At 41.0% G+C, this 18,407-nt stretch overlaps 1 long non-coding RNA gene across 1 annotated transcript; it reads left to right on the forward strand.

Moving 5' to 3' along the window:
* The first annotated feature begins 1,036 nt into the window (after window positions 1–1,036).
* On the forward strand, window positions 1,037–5,003 carry LOC146374330 (uncharacterized). The gene is made up of 3 exons (XR_014802136.1): window positions 1,037–1,159; window positions 2,667–2,801; window positions 4,093–5,003. It is a non-coding gene; the product is annotated as an uncharacterized LOC146374330 (long non-coding RNA).
* The last annotated feature ends 13,404 nt before the right edge of the window (window positions 5,004–18,407 follow it).

Genomic DNA, 18,407 nt, shown 5'->3' on the forward strand with positions numbered 1-18,407 from the left:
ACGAGTAACTGAAAGCCATAAAGAAAATTCATCACGTTAATTAAGTCTGCTTATTTCCTTTGTTAAAATGAACTGAGTTAGTCCCTCCGTTTAAAAAAATATTTAAAGAAAAGAAATCACATTTATTCGGGAAAAATAAATAAAAATATTCAAATGAATGAATAAACAATGAACATATAAACAAACGAAACGTGTATAATAAAGTCGTTGTACTGTGAAATATGTCACTTTATTTAACTGTGCCTTTGATAAAAAGGTTTCCCCTTTTCCCCGTTGTAGTTGTACAGAGTGAAATTCACCTGAAATTTGTTACAAACTCTTGTGTACAGTGATTTATCCGCAATTTTTGAGGACTCTGACTTTAAACTATTTTACAAACGCGAATTTGAAACTTGAATAAATAGCGATCCCTTGAGCTTTTACAATAGCCTATGAAGGTTAGTATTTAAGCTCAATAAGCTGCTGCATTCATAACATTTTTATTGGAAATTTATCTCCGTAAGCACAAAAATAAATCCATAATAAAAGAAATTTTACCGTTGAAGGAACTTCAGTGTTGATCGTAGGTCCACATGGTAATGCATGTAAAAGTAGTAGTAACTGTTGTGTGCCCACCTTATTACTGAATTAGGCAGAGCACGCTGAATTAAATCAGGACATAAAGCACGGTCTTTCTCTTGCTTTATTGAATGCTGTCGATCTGACAACTACCATGTAACGGGGCCTCCTTCGGACCACCACATCCAGTTTAAAAGTCATCACATTAAGACAGCCATATATCAGTACATGACATCCCCCTTTTCCTTGGATTAAAATTTTTAAGACTAAAGTTTGAATGTCTTTTTTTTTCTTTAACATTGAACATTCTTTCTTGTCTTACTTTCGAACAATTATATTATCTAACTGCCTCACCACACACTGTGTAAAAAAAAAAAATTCAGTAAAAATACAGTACAATCTACTGTATAAACGTGAAGGAATTTTCCGTATTAGTCATTTACAGGTATTTTTCTGTATTTCTCAACTACTGCAATGCATTGTGGGAAAAAGAACCTGAAAAGGAGGGAAAAGTAAGCGCAAGAGCAGCCAGTAGGCTTCTTTCAGGCTTCATCTGGATTTTGGACTCTGAAGTTGGAGAAACTGCCTTCAAATTTCTGTGGTAAGTATTAAAACTCATGTTTTCTTTTATTAAAATAATGTTTTTCAAAAGACTCCGCGTTTTTATTTAGAAAGAATTGTTAATTCTTAATTCTTAAAGAATTGTTAATTCTTTCTAAATTGTTAATTAATGCCACAATCGCAATTCTTTTGCAATCCTGGCTCAAGAGTTGGGTGTTCGTCTTGTAATCGGAAGGTTGCCGGTTCGAGCCCCGGCTCGGACAGTCTCGGTCGTTGTGTCCTTGGGCAAGACACTTCACCTACTGGTGATGGCCAGAGGGGCCGATGGCGCAATATGGCAGCCTCGCTTCTGTCAGTCTGCCCCAGGGCAGCTGTGGCTACAACTGTAGCTTGCCTTCACCAGTGTATGAATGTGAGAGTGAATGAATAGTGGTATTGTAAAGCGCTTTGAGGGGTCCCGAAAAGCGCTATATAAATGCAATCCATTATTATTATTATTATTATTAATTTATTTGTTAACTGGTTTCGGCTGTCTCCAGACAAGTCAGGAATATTTTGCTGACTCATTTTTTTAAATAATTGTTATTTAGGTTTAACATGACTTAAGCTTTCCATTTTAGTTAATGTTAAAATAATCTTTACTGTGATACCACCAGTTTTTCCCTTCAGTGGCTGAACCAGTTTTCATAAATATTATAGTTAGCTGTCTGTGTCTCTCTGGGTATTACACAGCTGTGACTGCTAACTAGCTAATTAGCGAAAGTCAGCGATGTGGATAACTGGGGAAAGTGAGAACTTCATGGTCCTAGAAATTATTCTAGGACTCTAATAAGTACTGTATCAATACCTGTGTTTTACAGTTGGCTCTACTGTACACTTTAAAGGGTTTCAGGAAAAGTTACACTAACCCTAGTTTAAGCCTCAGACCTTCCTGGCTGATGCTAGCAAATGCTAATGTTAGCCTCTGATTTGGGCTGCTAAAGTAAATACTTTTAGCTAGCTGACCAGCATAGATTATTTCGGTGGTTAACAGACTGTAGTGGTAAAATTATTGAAAGTATAGTTTCACCTCAGCACATTTACAATTATGTCTATTTTGTAGCACATAGAAATGTTTAGTTAATATTTGCAGACAGACACATTTTCCCTGTAACTGTGTTTTTGCTCCAACATTTGTTGAAAATGTAATTTATGAAATGCTGAGCAGCATTTCTAGTATGTGGAATATTTTTGTCACCCCACTGTGCTAATGTGATTAAATACTAATAATGATTACTAAAAAAATTCAATAATAAATCAATAATAACTATTTCTTGATTGAACTATAATATAAGCGCAGTGCTGGTGTGCAGGGGCTTTATATCCCTTATCTATATCAAGCTTTTAGCCAAATATAAGCAGAGATATTTGTATCTTTCTTAAAAATCCAGATCCTTACAGATTATTTGAGAAATGGATCAACAGCTATCACTACTTGAAGCACTCTAAGTCCTGCAATGGAAAAATATCCCTTATTTCACCTTTGATCACACACTTTGGTTTTCCAGTGCAGAGCAATGGCCAAGAAAAGGACAGACTTCCCCGAGTGAAAAAAAAGATGAAGATACAAGTTGGTGATGATCCAGAGCAGCTGGTCTCAGGAAATGAAGAAAAACCCTGATCACCTTCTCTACAGAAACAAGGTGAGTTTAATGTTGTGGTTGATTTAGTTTTTCAGGGTATGTATGTTACTTTAATTATAAACTGCTTTTGTTGCAACAGAATGCTGCTATGTGTATGCAACTCTACGTGAATTATAATCCTTTGTAGGGCTGTGTGATATGACCAAAATCTCACATCCCAATATAAGACATATCTCTCCTGATAACGATATATATCACAAAATAGTGCATTTTCTGTAAATTCTGTGATTCTCGGGCAACTCGACTTATGTGAAATGTTTTCAGTTGGGCGTCGTGTACCTGGAGTCGAGTGTTTTGACCAAGGCATGAAACTATACATTTTTAGACATGAGTTTAAACGGCCGCCATTTTCTTTCTGAGTATTTATTACACGGCGTGCTGCAAGGAAAAGCCTGTTCTAACGTTTGAGTCTAAGGATTATTTTGAGCACCTGACGGCTCTTTTTTGCTTTTCATTCGTAAACTCTCTCGAAACTCTTTCATGTGATTCTTGTGTAGGTGGTTAAAGAGGTTTGTCGTGTTTGAGTGGTGGTGGGGACCAGTTTGTGGCATAATTTGCATAGTACAGTTTTCTGGGGCGTGTCAGACTTTTCATAACCAAACCATGTCCATGCTACAGAGGTAGCCCCTCGTTTAACAATAAGGTCCTCGATTTCTTTCGACTGGTCCTTCTGTTTGGAGCTAGCTGGTTCTGCCTCATCCTTGCTGGCCATGCTGGTATTCTCTGTGCCTTCATCTGCGTGGTGACTGTAAGCGCCATTTATAGTTACTTGATGTTTTTATTTGAGGTAATTTGTTTGATGCATATTCTGAAATTTTATGTTTGAGAATAATGTATATCATTTCAGTTTATTTTGAAAAGTCTCAACAGACACTTTAGCTTTATTGTGAAAGGTTTATGTGGAAAATAAACAAGCAGACGGCGGAGCCACGCAATGGTTTTACCGTCATTGTTGGTAATGAAAGTACGCGTAAAAACAGTCACTTGTCCGTCCATAGTGTGGTTATTGTAGGTATAAGAGAAAGAGAACTTTAAGAAATAATATAGCAACTACAGTGACCATCAAAATCATGAAAAAAATATTGCCGTAAACAGTTTATTTTGCAACACCACAAAACAAACAATAGTGTATAATATGAAACGATAGATATTTTTATATCATCTTATATATATCGTCATATCGCACGGCCCTAATCCTTTTTTTGCTTATGTTGTTTATGTTCTAGGTAAAAAAAATTCTAAAAATACAAACTTTTTAAAAATGTCTTGTTGTTTCTCTTTTTTTCCTCAGAATAAATTGCGACTAGTCTCAATGGCTGAGATGGAGGAGCAACACAGCGACACGTTAACCCCGACTGCTGCAGTTCCTGTATGAACTGAGCAACTCTGAAAATCCAAGGAAAAGCTGAGTGTAGTTTATTTAAAGCTCAGATGGACCTTGATGTACTAACATGCAGGCTGCATTCAGGACTTTGTCAGACTGGTATATGAAGAGTGGTAACAAGACTTTGTAGTAATTTGTCTTACTATTGTCTTATTTGTTGTGATTTAGGGTCTGTGTGCACAAGCAGAGGTTTTTGTTTGTAACCGTAACCTCGTTTTCAGAGCCTTGTCTAACATTTAATGGTCATGAAATATGTCAGACTTTTTCCTCTACTTAAACAGCTAAGAGCATTTGAACACCGTGGAGAGAAAGGTGTGCATTAAGGATTTTGAACTATGATGTTTAAGTGTTGTCACTGCTGAGGATTCGTGGACACAGATCCTTATTCACTACGCTGCTGTTTACAGTTTAACTTTTCATCAGAACAAGCACTTCTAATTGTACTTTGCTCCTCACTGACAAAACAAGTCCAGTAAATGCTCTTTTATCTTTAAGTTTGGGACAGTGATCTGTCTTAATTTATTTTGTGTTGTAGTTATCATATGGGGAAAAGTCCTGTGGTTATCCATCCGTCCTGTTCGAATAAACCCAAAGTTCAGGAACATCTTCTTTAGATCTGTTCAGTTTTATTCATGTGGCACCAATTAAACAGTCAACAAATTTTGACTCAAGTATGTTATATTGTAAGGTAAAGAGCCCAAAGAGTTAATCTCAGACAAATCTTCACACAAATGTGAATTACATTCACTTCATTAATGAAGTGAATGTAATGTAATGCAATTCAGTAATCAAAGGTGTTTGGCTATAACTGACTACATGTGTATATGTCACACAGTGGAAATTTGTGTTTTTATGTTTTATCAATCTGTGTATTGGTACATAGTGTTGATTTTATTGTGATATTTATATTACATGTTTGTTTATTGATATTTATATTGCATGGTTTTATCCTCATATTTATATTATGTGTGTTAATGTTGTACCATATTCCTTTAATCCACTGTGAACTAAACAGACAATTGTAGGCACCTGTGAGGTGGGGGCGTTCCCCAAGGTGGCCTATCAGCCGCCAGGTTGACCTGTTAAAGGGGATAGTGAGCGCAGAGACAAGAAAAGCGACGCACGAAAGGTGAGCAGGAGAAAAAGGAACGCGTGCAAGCCCGCACGTGTGTGGAAGGAACTGCTGCCTGACTGTGGGGTGCCGCGAGTCGTTCGGCGATCCAGTCCCAACGGCAGGAACGGCAACAGTGGGTGGCGATGGCCGCAATTCACAACAGGGCAGGGATGCCCCTCTGCCTGCATCTGACGGTGAGACAAGGGAGGCCGTGTTCAGGTGTGGAGTGGGGCGGGACTGTGCGGCGACGCGCTGTCAGGAGGAGACAGGTCTGCGATAGGAGCCTCCTCCCTGGTCTGCTGCTGGCGAGTTTTACCATACCGGAAGAGAAGTTCCTCTCCTGTCTCTTTCAGATAAGGACCATTCGCCCATGTGTGGCTGGACTGTGGGATTATGGGACTGTGGGAGGGTAATTTTAGCATATGGAAAACATTTTTTAGCCTTGTTTTAATAGTGTATAGTTATTTCTGCCGGCAGGGTTTTTAGCGGGTTGCAAACACTATTTTTATTGTATACGGGGAATTTTAACTTGTATTTGTGATTCTGGCTGTGTTGTTGGGTTTTTTTTTGTTTTTTTTATGGAAATAAATGGTGTGTTTGAAGCCAGCTAAGTTTCTATACTCTGAGCGCTGACCCACTCACTCCCCTTTTCGCTTGTATGTATACAGACGTGGTGGTGAAGATTTAGGTCCACCAGTCTTAGCGGCTACATATACTGTATCATAAGTGGACAGACATGGATGTAAACCACACCTTAACCATTTGGCTGAGGCAAAACTACCACAAGGCAGTGATTCTAACTAAAAGGTACTCTGGATATTATTAAATGTGAACATATCGTTAAATATGACATTTTTTGTTTGTCAGGTGTCCTGTTTGAAGAAAACACTTGGTAGCCACTTGAATGAATGTAAAAAACACATTTACATGAGGGCAACCTGATTTCAAGGAAATAAAAATGCTCAAATTTGAAAGCTTGTGAGTTATTTTGTTCATGTATCAGCTGTTTAGTAGTTTTATGACAAGATGGATGCTGTCATTATATTTTAGTATAGTTTTAGAGTTGAGGAGAATAAAAGAATATTTAACATTAATTGTACCAATGTTGTTGTGTACGAAGCACAAATTAATTTAAGTTTTAATTTATGAATTTTTGAGCACATGGTGTACTAGGTTGTAATTGCATAGAAATGTATGTTTAAGGATATAAAGAACTATATTTAATGAGTTACAGTGAAAAGAAGTGCTTGGAAATAGTAATATAAACAGAAATTTCAATTTTTCTATTAACGGAAAATATCAGTTAATGATACAGAAAATATACTGTGAATAAACGGAATTTCCCGTTTTACAGCTGAAGGAAATGTCCGTAAATAGTACAGAGAGTATACTGTAAATCTGCAGAATTTTCCGTTTTATCATTTACAGAAAAGTCCGTCAAACTTCCGTAAAAAACAGAAAATATACTGGCAGAAAATTACCAGGACATTTTCCGTTTTTCTACGGAATATTTTTTTACAGTGCATGTACCTTTTTTTTTTTCTCCAATATATACATGTCGCCCACGTAGACCGCGAAGGCCGGGTCCTCCGAAGGATGCAGCCGACGTTTTGGGACACAGCTTGCGTTTTCTCCGTTTACTTCGTCCACAGGTAAACGCAAAAACTGAGTTTTTGAAAATATCCACCCTGGCAGGAGTTTTTAAAAATCTCCGTTTTCAATTACCGAAAACGCCGTTTACGTGTGGACGAAAGGCGCAAACGCATAGAAAAATCTGCGTTTTCAAAAATACCGGGGTACGTGTGGACGTAGCCTAAGTGCCAAACATTAGGCAGATGGCAGAGGTTGTGATACGGTTGTTGACAATCTTCTTGTCAATGCTCAACATGAATGTCTCAGCAGCAAAGCAGGAGGAACCTGAGGATTAAAAAAAATCAACAACAACAACAAAAACTAATGAAAACCTTTAATAACAAGGGTTTGAATGTCTTACTGGCTGGACCTATATGGTTGTGTTAGTCAGTGTATTAGTGTGGAAGCAACAGAACATGAAACTAAACAAGCCAAGAGTATCACCTTCTTGCATGCTCAATGATCCAGGTAAGTAAATCCCAAAAAGTTGATTCTGTTCATCAGCTTAGTCTATTCAATGTATACATCTGTCCCAAGTCATGTATATTTCGTATTTCTTCAACAACGGTTTGAATGGTAGATGTTGGCAGAAGATGCTGTCCCTGTGCTTTAATGTAAAACATACTGAAATTAGACCCATCCATACCAGGGTCTTCTGTAAATGATACACTGGCACCTTACTGTATGGTGGCACTTGTGGTTGGACTCTCTGAGTATCTTTGTTTGAACCACAAATCACGTTTTCTAAACGTTTGTGTTTTCTACACATATGGGAGGTAAATGTCGATTTTACAGAGAACACACTTTGGCATCCTCTCACTGGACAAGTCACATGCTGTTCACAACTAAAGCGTGCAGTTTTCTTTGTGTGCACTCAAATGGAGTCGAGTCAACTAGCGCCACCTGTGGCCAAGTGCCATAGTCTACAGCCAGGTTAACTTGTGACACACAGATCTGCACCACGTTTGAATTCCTGTTTCATGCACAGTGTATTTGTAACTTTCAATGTTGTCTGTTTGTGCATCTTGCAAATAAACCTTTGAACCTAATGAAATGATATTATGTGTTTATTTTTGGCCTGCATCAGTGGGAAATGCCAAGTTATATACATAAAGTTATAGAAATCAGCACTCCCGTTGTTCATCGTGATCTTAATAACTTTTTTCCATAACAAAGAAATAGGTCTTGAACAAATATATGACACATGAATATTTCACTAGTGTTGTAACGTCACATCCTGTTAGCTTTTCTCTGGAAATGATCATTTTAGCCAATAGGTAATTCATCAACATGGCTGGAGAGAGTTGATTCAGTTAAAGGACTAAATATTACAGTCCCTGATAATGCATTGCTTTAGATGGAGAGACTCTTGAGTGACGGCTGTTATGAGGAAAGGCAGCCCAGAAACTTTGTCAGCAGCACGCACCATTGTGTGCCTCAACTTTCGGTCTTTTACCCAGGCTAATCTGCCACTTTCCTTCCTTGGTTAGGTTTAGGGATTAGAGATCGATCTAGATTACCATTTTAAATTTGTGACACGTCATTAGTAGTGGACCTTGGGTTCATCAGGTGTTTCGGCCGTTATCACTAGACACCCTCGTCCAAGGAGGCCCTGCCAGGGTTGATCAGGCCCTGGAGTGTGTCACCGGTTTATGTTAAAAATTTTCTCTTCTTCTTTCTTCTGTTTAGTTTCCTACATTTTCTTTCTATATGTTCACTGCAACTGAGAAAAAATAATACTTACCTCTTTAGCATTTACGGAGCCTAACTTCTTCAAAGGGATAGAAAAGGTGATAGAGAGAAGTAAGACAAAAGGGGACAAGATAGGAGAGAGAAGAGCCGGAAGGGGGGCACCCGGTCTGGCTTCCCACACCACCTTATATACAGTCTGTTTAAGTGTGGTTAATTTAACAAACACTTGCAGCAGCATCTGCAGCAGTTACACAGTGATTAGTAATAAACAGAGCCAGTGTGATTGAGTCGAGAGAGTGAGTGGATTTAAGAAAGTGGGTGACTCAAGTGTGTCACTTGGTTTGTTTTTGTTTTTTTATTGTTGAGATGAGTTAGAATTTTGTTTGTTTGTTTGTTTTAAAGCTAATTTAATTTTCAAAACTTGCACACGATCTTCAATTTGTAGCAGATCTACTGACTATCACATAGCAGCTGGAGCAGTCTCAAATGGAGTTCAGTCCACTACTGCCACCTGTGGCCAAGTGCCATAACCCACTACTAGATTAACTTGTGACACATCTGCAGTAGAGGCTGAGGGGCTCCACTTACACCTGGAGCATTCAAACCTACCCACAAACATGTTGAAAGGTGCTATGTGGATTGTCAAGACTGAAACCAGTCATTAAGCAAAGACAACAGGGATCTTTTTTTCTGTTTGTTTAGTATGCACAACATTTGTAGTCGCCTTCTGCACAGGGGAAGTCCACGCACACTGTGTACAGCCCTGTGTACAGTCCCAGCAACACTCCAGCACATCTTGGTTGGTTGTAGGACTAGCCTTACTCAGGGCAGATACACATAGAGACACAATCAGGTCCTCAGGTGTCTAGCCGAGAAAGCTGAGTGCAAGAGAAAATCCATTGACGCTCAACCTTTTGCGAACCAAGAGAAGTGTCAGTTTTCATCAGCATTTGTCAAGCAAGCCGAGGACTAGCCCTTCCGCCCTGGACCTGGGCCCGCTGAAGGTCGCCAGGGATTGGCAGATGCGAGTGGACTTGGATCAGACGCTAATCTTTTCCACAGAGATCATAACAACTACTCTGCGACCAGAGCTCGTCCTTTGGGCTTACTGCTAAAAACTTGCCACTGAGCTGAAATCTTTGGGAAATCTTTTTGTAGCCTAAGCCTGCTTTAAATTTCTCAATAACTTTATCCCTGACCTGTCTGGTGTCTAAATCCAATCGAGAATCTGTGGCAAGATCTGAAAACTGCTGTTCACAAACGCTGTCCATCTAATCTGACTGAGCTGGAGCTGTTTTGCAAACAAGAATGGGCAAAGATTTCAGTCTGTAGATGTGCAAAGCTGGTAGAGACAGACCCTAAAAGACTGGCAGCTGTAATTGCAGCAAAAGGTGGTTCTACAAAGTATTGACTCAGGGGGCTGAATAATTACGCACACCCCACTTTGCAGTTATTTATTTGTAAAAAATGTTTGGAATCATGTATGATTTTCGTTCCACTTCTCACGTGTGCACCACTTTGTGTTGGTCTTTCACGTGGAATTCCAATAAAATTGATTCATGTTTGTGGCCGTAATGTGACAAAATGTGGAAAAGTTCAAGGGCGCCGAATACTTTTCCAAGCCACTGTATATGACAGTGATGTACTGTTAGTTGCTAATTGTGAGAGGGAAGGATTCTTTTTCAAACCATTTATTAAAAAATATAATAAATGTTCTTCCTAATATTATTATTCTTCCTGTTAATAATAATAATAATAATAATAATAATAATAATAATAATAATAATAATAAAACACAATGAAATTATTGGCAAGTTGTACATAAATGATCAAACTCAATAATAAATATTTGGCTGAAAATGTTTCCCATCAGTGTTGTATGGATCAATATTGTTTAAGGCAGAGGGCATTTTAAATACTTTAGATTCAGTTAGCTGTCCACCATCAGATTTCTACAAAATGATACATATGTATCATTTGTGCATGTCAGGACCACATACCTTTGGAAAAAAAGATTATTATTTTTTTTACAAGTATATTAAATATAACAATAATAAATAAAATCACATCTCCATATTGACATGATATATACAAAGTAAGTAACAATTAAAGCCACTAAACCTATGTTGTTATCACAATAAACAAACGGGGATTTCTCTAAGCGTGTTGATCATAATCACTGATAGTCTGGTCTAATTTGTAGCTTTGTTTAGAATTGTGCAAAGCTTGTTTCTGAAACCTCAATACAATTCGTGCACAACTGCTTCAAATTATTTAGTGTTTCACGAAGCATTACTTTTCACTAGACTATCACTAGTCCTAAGTATTTTGATTGCTTAACTACAGACACTTCAAGTCTCTTATTATGATGTAAATTAAAGACACTTGAAGGTTAACAATGACTATTAAGTTGTAAAAGCTTTATTTGTAATGTCTGTGAAGGTTCTCAGTCATCCAGGTCATCGTAGTCAAAGGAGCTTGCAAAGAAAAGCGTCTACCCAGGGGATGCCATACCCTGCATTTACGGACTTCCTAAAATCCACAAGGAAGCTGTCCCACTCAGACCCATAGTCAGTAGCATAAACTCAGCCACTTATAACATTGCAAAACACCTTGCTACCATCCTTGCTCCTCTCGTGGGGAACACCCCACACCACATCAAGAACTCCACCAACTTCACCGACAAGGTCCAGAAACTTACCCTGGATCCAGATGAAACCATGGTGTCCTTTGATGTAGTCTCTCTCTTCACTTGCATACCCACCACGGAGGCAGTGGAGACTGTCAGAAAACGACTACAAGAAGACAGCTCCTTGGAGGACAGGACCAACTTCACACCCGATCAGATTTGCACACTGTTAGACCTCTGCCTCACCACTACATATTTCAAATACAACGAAGGCTTTTACAGACAAAAACATGGCTGTGCCATGGGCTCCCCCGTGTCACCTATTGTAGCCAACCTTTACATGGAGGAAGTGGAAAGGAAGGCTCTTGGCTCTTTCAAAGGAAGAGTACCCAGCCACTGGTACAGATATGTAGACGACACCTGGGTCAAAATCAAGACACAAGAAGTGGAATCCTTCACTGCGCACATTAACGCTGTGGATAAAAACATCAAGTTCACCAGGGAAGACACAAAGGACAACTGTTTGCCTTTCCTGGACTGCGCTGTGCACATTGAAGAGAACGGCAACCTCAACATCGAAGTTTACCGGAAGCCCACACACGGACCAGTACCTCCTCTTTGACTCCCATCACCCTCTGGAACACAAACTTGGAATAATTAGGACCCTACACCACCGGGCAGAACATGTGCCCTCTAAGCCTGAAGGAAAAAAGAAGGAACACACACATGTAAAGGAAGCACTCAAAACGTGCGGCTATCCTAAATGGGCGTTCTTAAAGTCAGCAAAGAGGCACAGAAAAGAAGATCAGACACCAACGAGGGAGGATAAGAAGGACAGACGCAACAACATTGTCATTCCCTATGTAGCCGGTGTGTCAGAAAAACTCAGGAGGGTTTTCTCCAAGCATGACATCCCGGTGCATTTCAGACCCAGCAACACGCTCAGACAAAAACTGGTTCACCCGAAAGACAAAACTCCAAAACACAGACTTAACAATGTGGTGTATGCTGTACAGTGCAGCGAGGAATGCCCAGACCTCTACATTGGAGAGACCAAACAGCCACTTCACAAGCGCATGGCACAACATAGAAGAGCCACCTCCACAGGACAAGACTCAGCAGTCCATCTGCATCTTAAGGATAAAGGACACTCTTTCGAGGATGCCAATGTTCACATTTTGGACAGAGAGGACAGATGGTTTGAAAGAGGAGTGAAAGAAGCCATCTATGTCCACTGTGAGGGACCATCTTTGAACAGAGGCGGTGGTTTACGACACCAACTCTCTGCCATCTATAATCCAGTTTTGAGTTCCCTCCCCAGACGCCTTAACGCCCACTCACATCCTGGGCCATCTGATCTCAGGAATTCGCATGATAAGGTGGGGCCAGGTTTCACAATGAACTCACCCAAAACTCTGGCTGATTGGGACCCACACCCAGTTTCACACCTTGGCTCAGGCGATTAGAGGATCATCAGGGGGTCCTTTTGTCCCTCTGTGGGGGGAAACTCCCACTAGGTTTATATCTGGGACTCTCCTTAGAACTGAAGAAGCTTCTCGGATGAGAGGTGAAACGTCTTCAAGTAACTTAAAGAAGTCCAGACGCTTTTCTTTGCAAGCTCCTTTGACCTTTATTTGTAATGCCACGTAATCGTTGTGTCCGCCTTTGCTGTTGTTTGATTGGTTTGACGAGAACGTATCCGTGATCTGATTGGCTTTCAATGACACAACACAGTTCCGCAAATCTAATCTGTTTGTGTTTTGACTGTTTTTTGCAGAGAGCTTCAGAGCACCACGAAGTGTACACACAAGGAGAAGAAGCCAAGTAGACGCCTTATATCACCAACAGTTTGAGGTGTCTTAGTTTTTAGGGATTCTACTGCCTCTAAGTCCTTTGGATCAATCCTTACCCCTTCTGCAGATACAAGGCGGCCAACATACCTTACTTCTTTGCGAAACAGTTCGCATTTTTCAGGTCTTAATTTTACTCCGTGCCTCTGAAATGCTCTTAAAACTTGTCTCACACCCTCAACGTGCTCTTCAAATGTTGGTGCATAGCATAAGATGTCGTCCAGGTATGGGATACAACAATTGTCCCTGAGTGAATCGAACATCTCCTCCATGCTTCTTTGAAAAGCCGCAGGTGCATTGGAGAGGCCGAAGGGTATTCGTACCCACTCATAAAGGCCCCAGGGGGTGACGAAGGCTGTGAGGTGACGTGAGCCGAGGAAGAGGGTGTTTATCCGGGATGGTCTTCAGGTTCAGCAGACTGTAGTCTATACAAAGGCGTAACGAGCCATCTTTTTTTCGGACACAGATGACTGGAGCAGCATACGGTGACCTGGATTTAACAATCCACCCCTTGGCCAGGAGGTCCTGAATGTACTCCTTCACTTCGGAGAACAAAGGCTTTGGGACAGAGGAGTAGGCTCTCTGCACTGGGATGTCATCTTTGAGGTTGAGTGACATGTGCAAACTAGGAATACAACCAATGTCATGAGCATCTTTTCCACAATGTCTTGCTGCTGTTTCTCAAGATGGCCTAGATCTACTGGTGGCTGCCACAAAGTTCTAGGGGAACCTGTCTCTGCCTGACAAACGGTAGTTGCCTCTACTTTAGCGTCGCTTTCAATGGGTGAATCTGTCTCTATCACCTTCTTAATTGCCTGGACGCTACCAATAGCAGTCTTTCTTGTTAGAACAATGTCATGTCTAGTGTGGTTTTCTACAGGCACAGCTACATAAGGTAGTTTGCTGGGCTGGATCTCTAAGAGTCCCTCTCCTAGTCCTAACTGCTGCAACTGGACAGAACTCTCTTCAGGCTCAAACAAGACTAAACGTTTATTTGGGTCAAGCTGTGGTGGGACTTTACACTTTACCCAGGTTGTGCTGCCAGCAGGAATTACTGTGTCTCTGTAACCCACCCTCAAGCGCCCCTGAGCTGTGTTCTCCTGATGTGTCTGGGTGAAATGTACCATTCCCTGTGCTTCATCGACTGGAATAGACAGTGCACCCCCAAGTAGTTTAGCTAAGTTAGAAGCAGCCTGTGCTGGGCTTCCCTGGATTAACACTTCCACCACATTGAACCCTATGAGTGGTGTGTCTAAGGGCACTGAGCTAATTAGAAACGGCACGTTCATGGAAAGCTCTGGGTCTTCATTGCCTGGTAATTTTACAGTTAATATTACCCACCCATCAAATGGAAGAGATTCCCCATTAACTGCATAAATCTTTGGCACTTTCCCATAGTCAGTTAACTCTATGAGCTCTGCTATCGGACGAACATTGACATCTGGAATGTATTTATTTTTCCAAGTTCGGTCTATCAAGCTAACCTGAGCCCCTGTATCTCAGTTTTCAGTTTTATTTGTCATATGCAAGTTAGCACAGGGTCAACATTGCAATGAAATGTGTTTGACGAGCAGCAGTCACTCAGCAGCATGATACAGTAGGAGAAAATATAATAAAATAAAATAAAATAATAAAGAAAATAGAAAAATAGTAAGGAGCAAAATATTAGAGAGACATGATAAAAGAGAAAAGATGACTAAATATATATGTATCTATAAATATAAATATATGTACACTAGTGATTAAATAAGAAAATCTTGAAAAGAAATATGACGGGAGGGCAGATGGGATATTGCACAGGAATGAGCAGCAGAAAATTACAGTATTGCACTTTTAAATATAAATATCAATGACAATAAAATGGAGTGACCAGTGCAGATTAAACAGAGTACTTGTGAAGCTGCAGGGTAGCTTCTGAGTGCTGTGTTGTGTGTGTTTAAGTGTTGTGGTTGAGGTGTCGTATGGCTTGGTGGTAAAAACTGTTTTTGAGTCTTGTAGTCCGAGCAGACAGGCTCCTGTAACGTCTGCCAGATGGTAACAAGGAGAAGAGTTGATGTGCTGGGTGGCTGTGGTCCTTGATGATGCTGTGTGCTTTACGGAGGCACCGCTGGAGATAAATGTCCTGAATGGCAGGAAGCCTCGTGCCAGTGATGTGCTCTGCTGCCTTCACCACCCTCTGTAGTGATTTACGGCTGCTGGCAGAGCAGCTTCCGTACCAAACTGTGATGCAGCTCGTCAGCAAGCTCTCAATTGCACACCTGTAAAAATTTGAGGTGATGTTGGCATTCATGCTAAACTTCCTCAGCCTCCTCAGGAAGTAAAGCCGCTGGCGAGCTTTCCTGATAGCAGTGTCTGTGTGACGAGCTTCGTGGCAAGTTTTGAGGGGATGATGGTGTTAAATGCCAAGCTATAGTCGATGAAGAGCATCCTTGCATATGTATTCCCTTTCTCCAGGTGAGTGAGGGTGGTGTGCGTTGCCAGGGCGATGGCATCCTCTGTGGCTCTGTTTGTCCGATAGGCAAACTGAAGAGGGTCCAGTGTGTCAGGGAGGGAGGAGCAGATGTGACCTTTGACCAGCCGCTCCAGGCACTTCATGATGACGGATGTCAGTGCAACAGGACGGTAGTCATTCAGACAGGAGACCACTGATTTTTTTGGGAACGGGAATGATGGTGGATGCTTTGAGGGACGTGGGGACCACTGACTGCCTCAGGGAGAGGTTGAAGATGTTGGTGAATACCTCTGCCAGCTCGTCTGCACACACTCTGAGTAGCCGGCCTGGGATGCCGTCTGGTCCTGGAGCTTTGTGAGGATTTACCTTTTTAAAGGTCCATCTCACAGCTTCTGTTTTCAGAGTTAAAGTTGCAGCCTCACTGTCCTCCTGAGGGTAGAGGATCTGCTCTCTGTTGTCTGCGTCAAAACGAGCATAGAAGTTGTTAAGCTCGTCTGCAAGAGATGCAGTGGGCTGAACACTGACTGTGTTGACCTTCTTGTAGTCAGTGATGCATCTACAAGAGCGGTGTCGTGGTTCGATTTCTTGAGGAAGAGACATACGACTGGAAGTCCATAGTGGGTCAACACAAATTATTTTATTAAAACACACAGTACAGTGTGAGAAGAAACTTGCAACAGCCACCCTACAATCTTCCAATCTTCTTCGAGCAGACCGCTCCCCATCCTTATATTACCCTGATGACATCACAGCTAGATCTTACTGGAAATGATAACAGTTCCAAAGTTCTCCTTATATAGACATCCGATACTACTTTCGAAACAAACAAGTTTGTGATATGTTGTGCAATTCTGTGAGACTGTGTGTCCAACCGAGAGATTGTCCTGAGACGACCTCCCTGTTCTTAGTACGTGCAGGAGTGAACGTGCGTACTTTCCATGACTCTCTATGTGCATGTTGGTGTGGGCCTGAATATGTGTGTAAGTGAATGTAGAAGGCCCTACTGGACCCACAGCTTCGAGAGGTGTGAATACAATGATATGGATACCATTTGCAACAGCTTAAGCAGATAGAAAGAAGGATAGAGAACAACAATAGACTAATTAAAGTGATGATAATATACATACATCAATATTTTGCTCAGATTACCATAGATATAATTCAGAGATTATTCTGTCAACTGGTTCAACAATGATGAATGATTGATCCATGATAGTTCTGATTATAAATTGTCACCATAAGAATACAAAATAAAATATCTCTTGTCCACACTCCTCCTCTTTGGCCATCGGCCAACCTTTACCAGAATTTGTTTCACTCCTCCGTCCAGGCGGCTTCTCGCAACGGCATCATATACCCCAGACCAGCTGAACCAGCTGAACCAGAGTCTAGGGCCCTGCTTACCAGTTTTACCAACACTCGCCTTACCAGAGGAATGAGACAACATCCGATCATCAATATACCTAGAAAAACTATAAGAGAAAACATGGCAGACATAAACACACCCTTCCATTGCCCAAAAACAGACGTGATCCAGTCTCCCAGCCCCGTGTTCACGCCTGATTGCTCATGCATGGTTCTAAATAACGTTTTCAGATTCTCAAGCGCCCGAGTGACCGTTCCGTCCGGAGCAGTATTGTTGGGAATAAAGGTGCAGCACATGTCACCAAACATTGCACATACTCCACCTCTCTCAGCCAACAACATGTCCAGAGCCATTCGATTTTGGACTCCCATTAAAGACGTCGGACCTAATTGTTCCCACCTGAGCCAACCTCGCGCTTGAATTTCCTCGACGACTCGATCGGTTTGGACTCTGGAGCGGATAGACCTCTGCGTCTGGGCAATTCACCTGTCTGCCAATAAACAAACAAACACATTATAACACTGATTATCCCCAACATCCCCGTTATTTTCCAATTTTCCCACAATTTCATGATCACTGTTCCCAGGCTCTTTTACTTTCACTTCGTGATAAGAGTATAACGTTATGAGTATAAAAGTAAAAACCGTACAAAACTATTACGATTCCTTTAAACTATCAAATACTTTAGACTAGAGCCCTAGCCTATTAGGAGCCTGGAATGAATTAATGCTTGGTATGTCACGCTCCTCTTCTTTCTTCGTGTCCCCAGGTAGACTGCTGGGGAGAACCGCGGCACAGGGGGAGAGGATTATTCTGCCTCTATGTTCCCCCCCGTGTTACTTAGGGTGGAGCTTATCTCGAGTAAGCTCTCTTCCGGGGCCACCTCCTCTTGGGCCTTCCTGGCCTCCTCCCACATGTTGACTCCCTACTGAGGCCTGTACACGAACGTTACACATTTTCTCTAAAACAATCTCCTGCCAACCTGTAAGCTTGTGTAAAAACATCAGTCAGCAGTTACAGGTTAAGCTCATTTAACTCCCAGCTCCACCTGGAACCTGTATCCTGGAAAACAAATCTGCTAAATCAAACATCTTATTTATAACCAACTATAGATCACGAAAGTGATAAAGTATTCAGCACAACAGACAAGTATCACGTTCAGGATTTCCCAAATCATTACATCACTATTATTGCTGCAATTTATTTTATCCCCAATTTAATCAGTGACTTCCCTTAAGCAATGTCACTCCACTTGCTTTATCCCTACGAACCCCATATTAAACTGTTCCATAGAAACTGCATCCCTTATTTGTTTTCTCATGTCACTTGTCTGTTTTCTACTGAATCCTCCACATGCCAAAACAAACATTAGCAAACCACATTTGACCATCTCAGGTTAGGCGTCAGCCATCCACATTCCAGAGGTCCTGTAAAACATTTCCTATAAAAAGAATCACCCTGTTTCAAAAGAAGAAAATGCAAATGTT

The sequence above is a fragment of the Perissodus microlepis genome, chromosome 14 (assembly GCF_051167445.1).
Source record: "Perissodus microlepis isolate ML-2025 ecotype Zambia chromosome 14, ASM5116744v1, whole genome shotgun sequence".
Lineage (NCBI taxonomy): Eukaryota > Metazoa > Chordata > Actinopteri > Cichliformes > Cichlidae > Perissodus > Perissodus microlepis.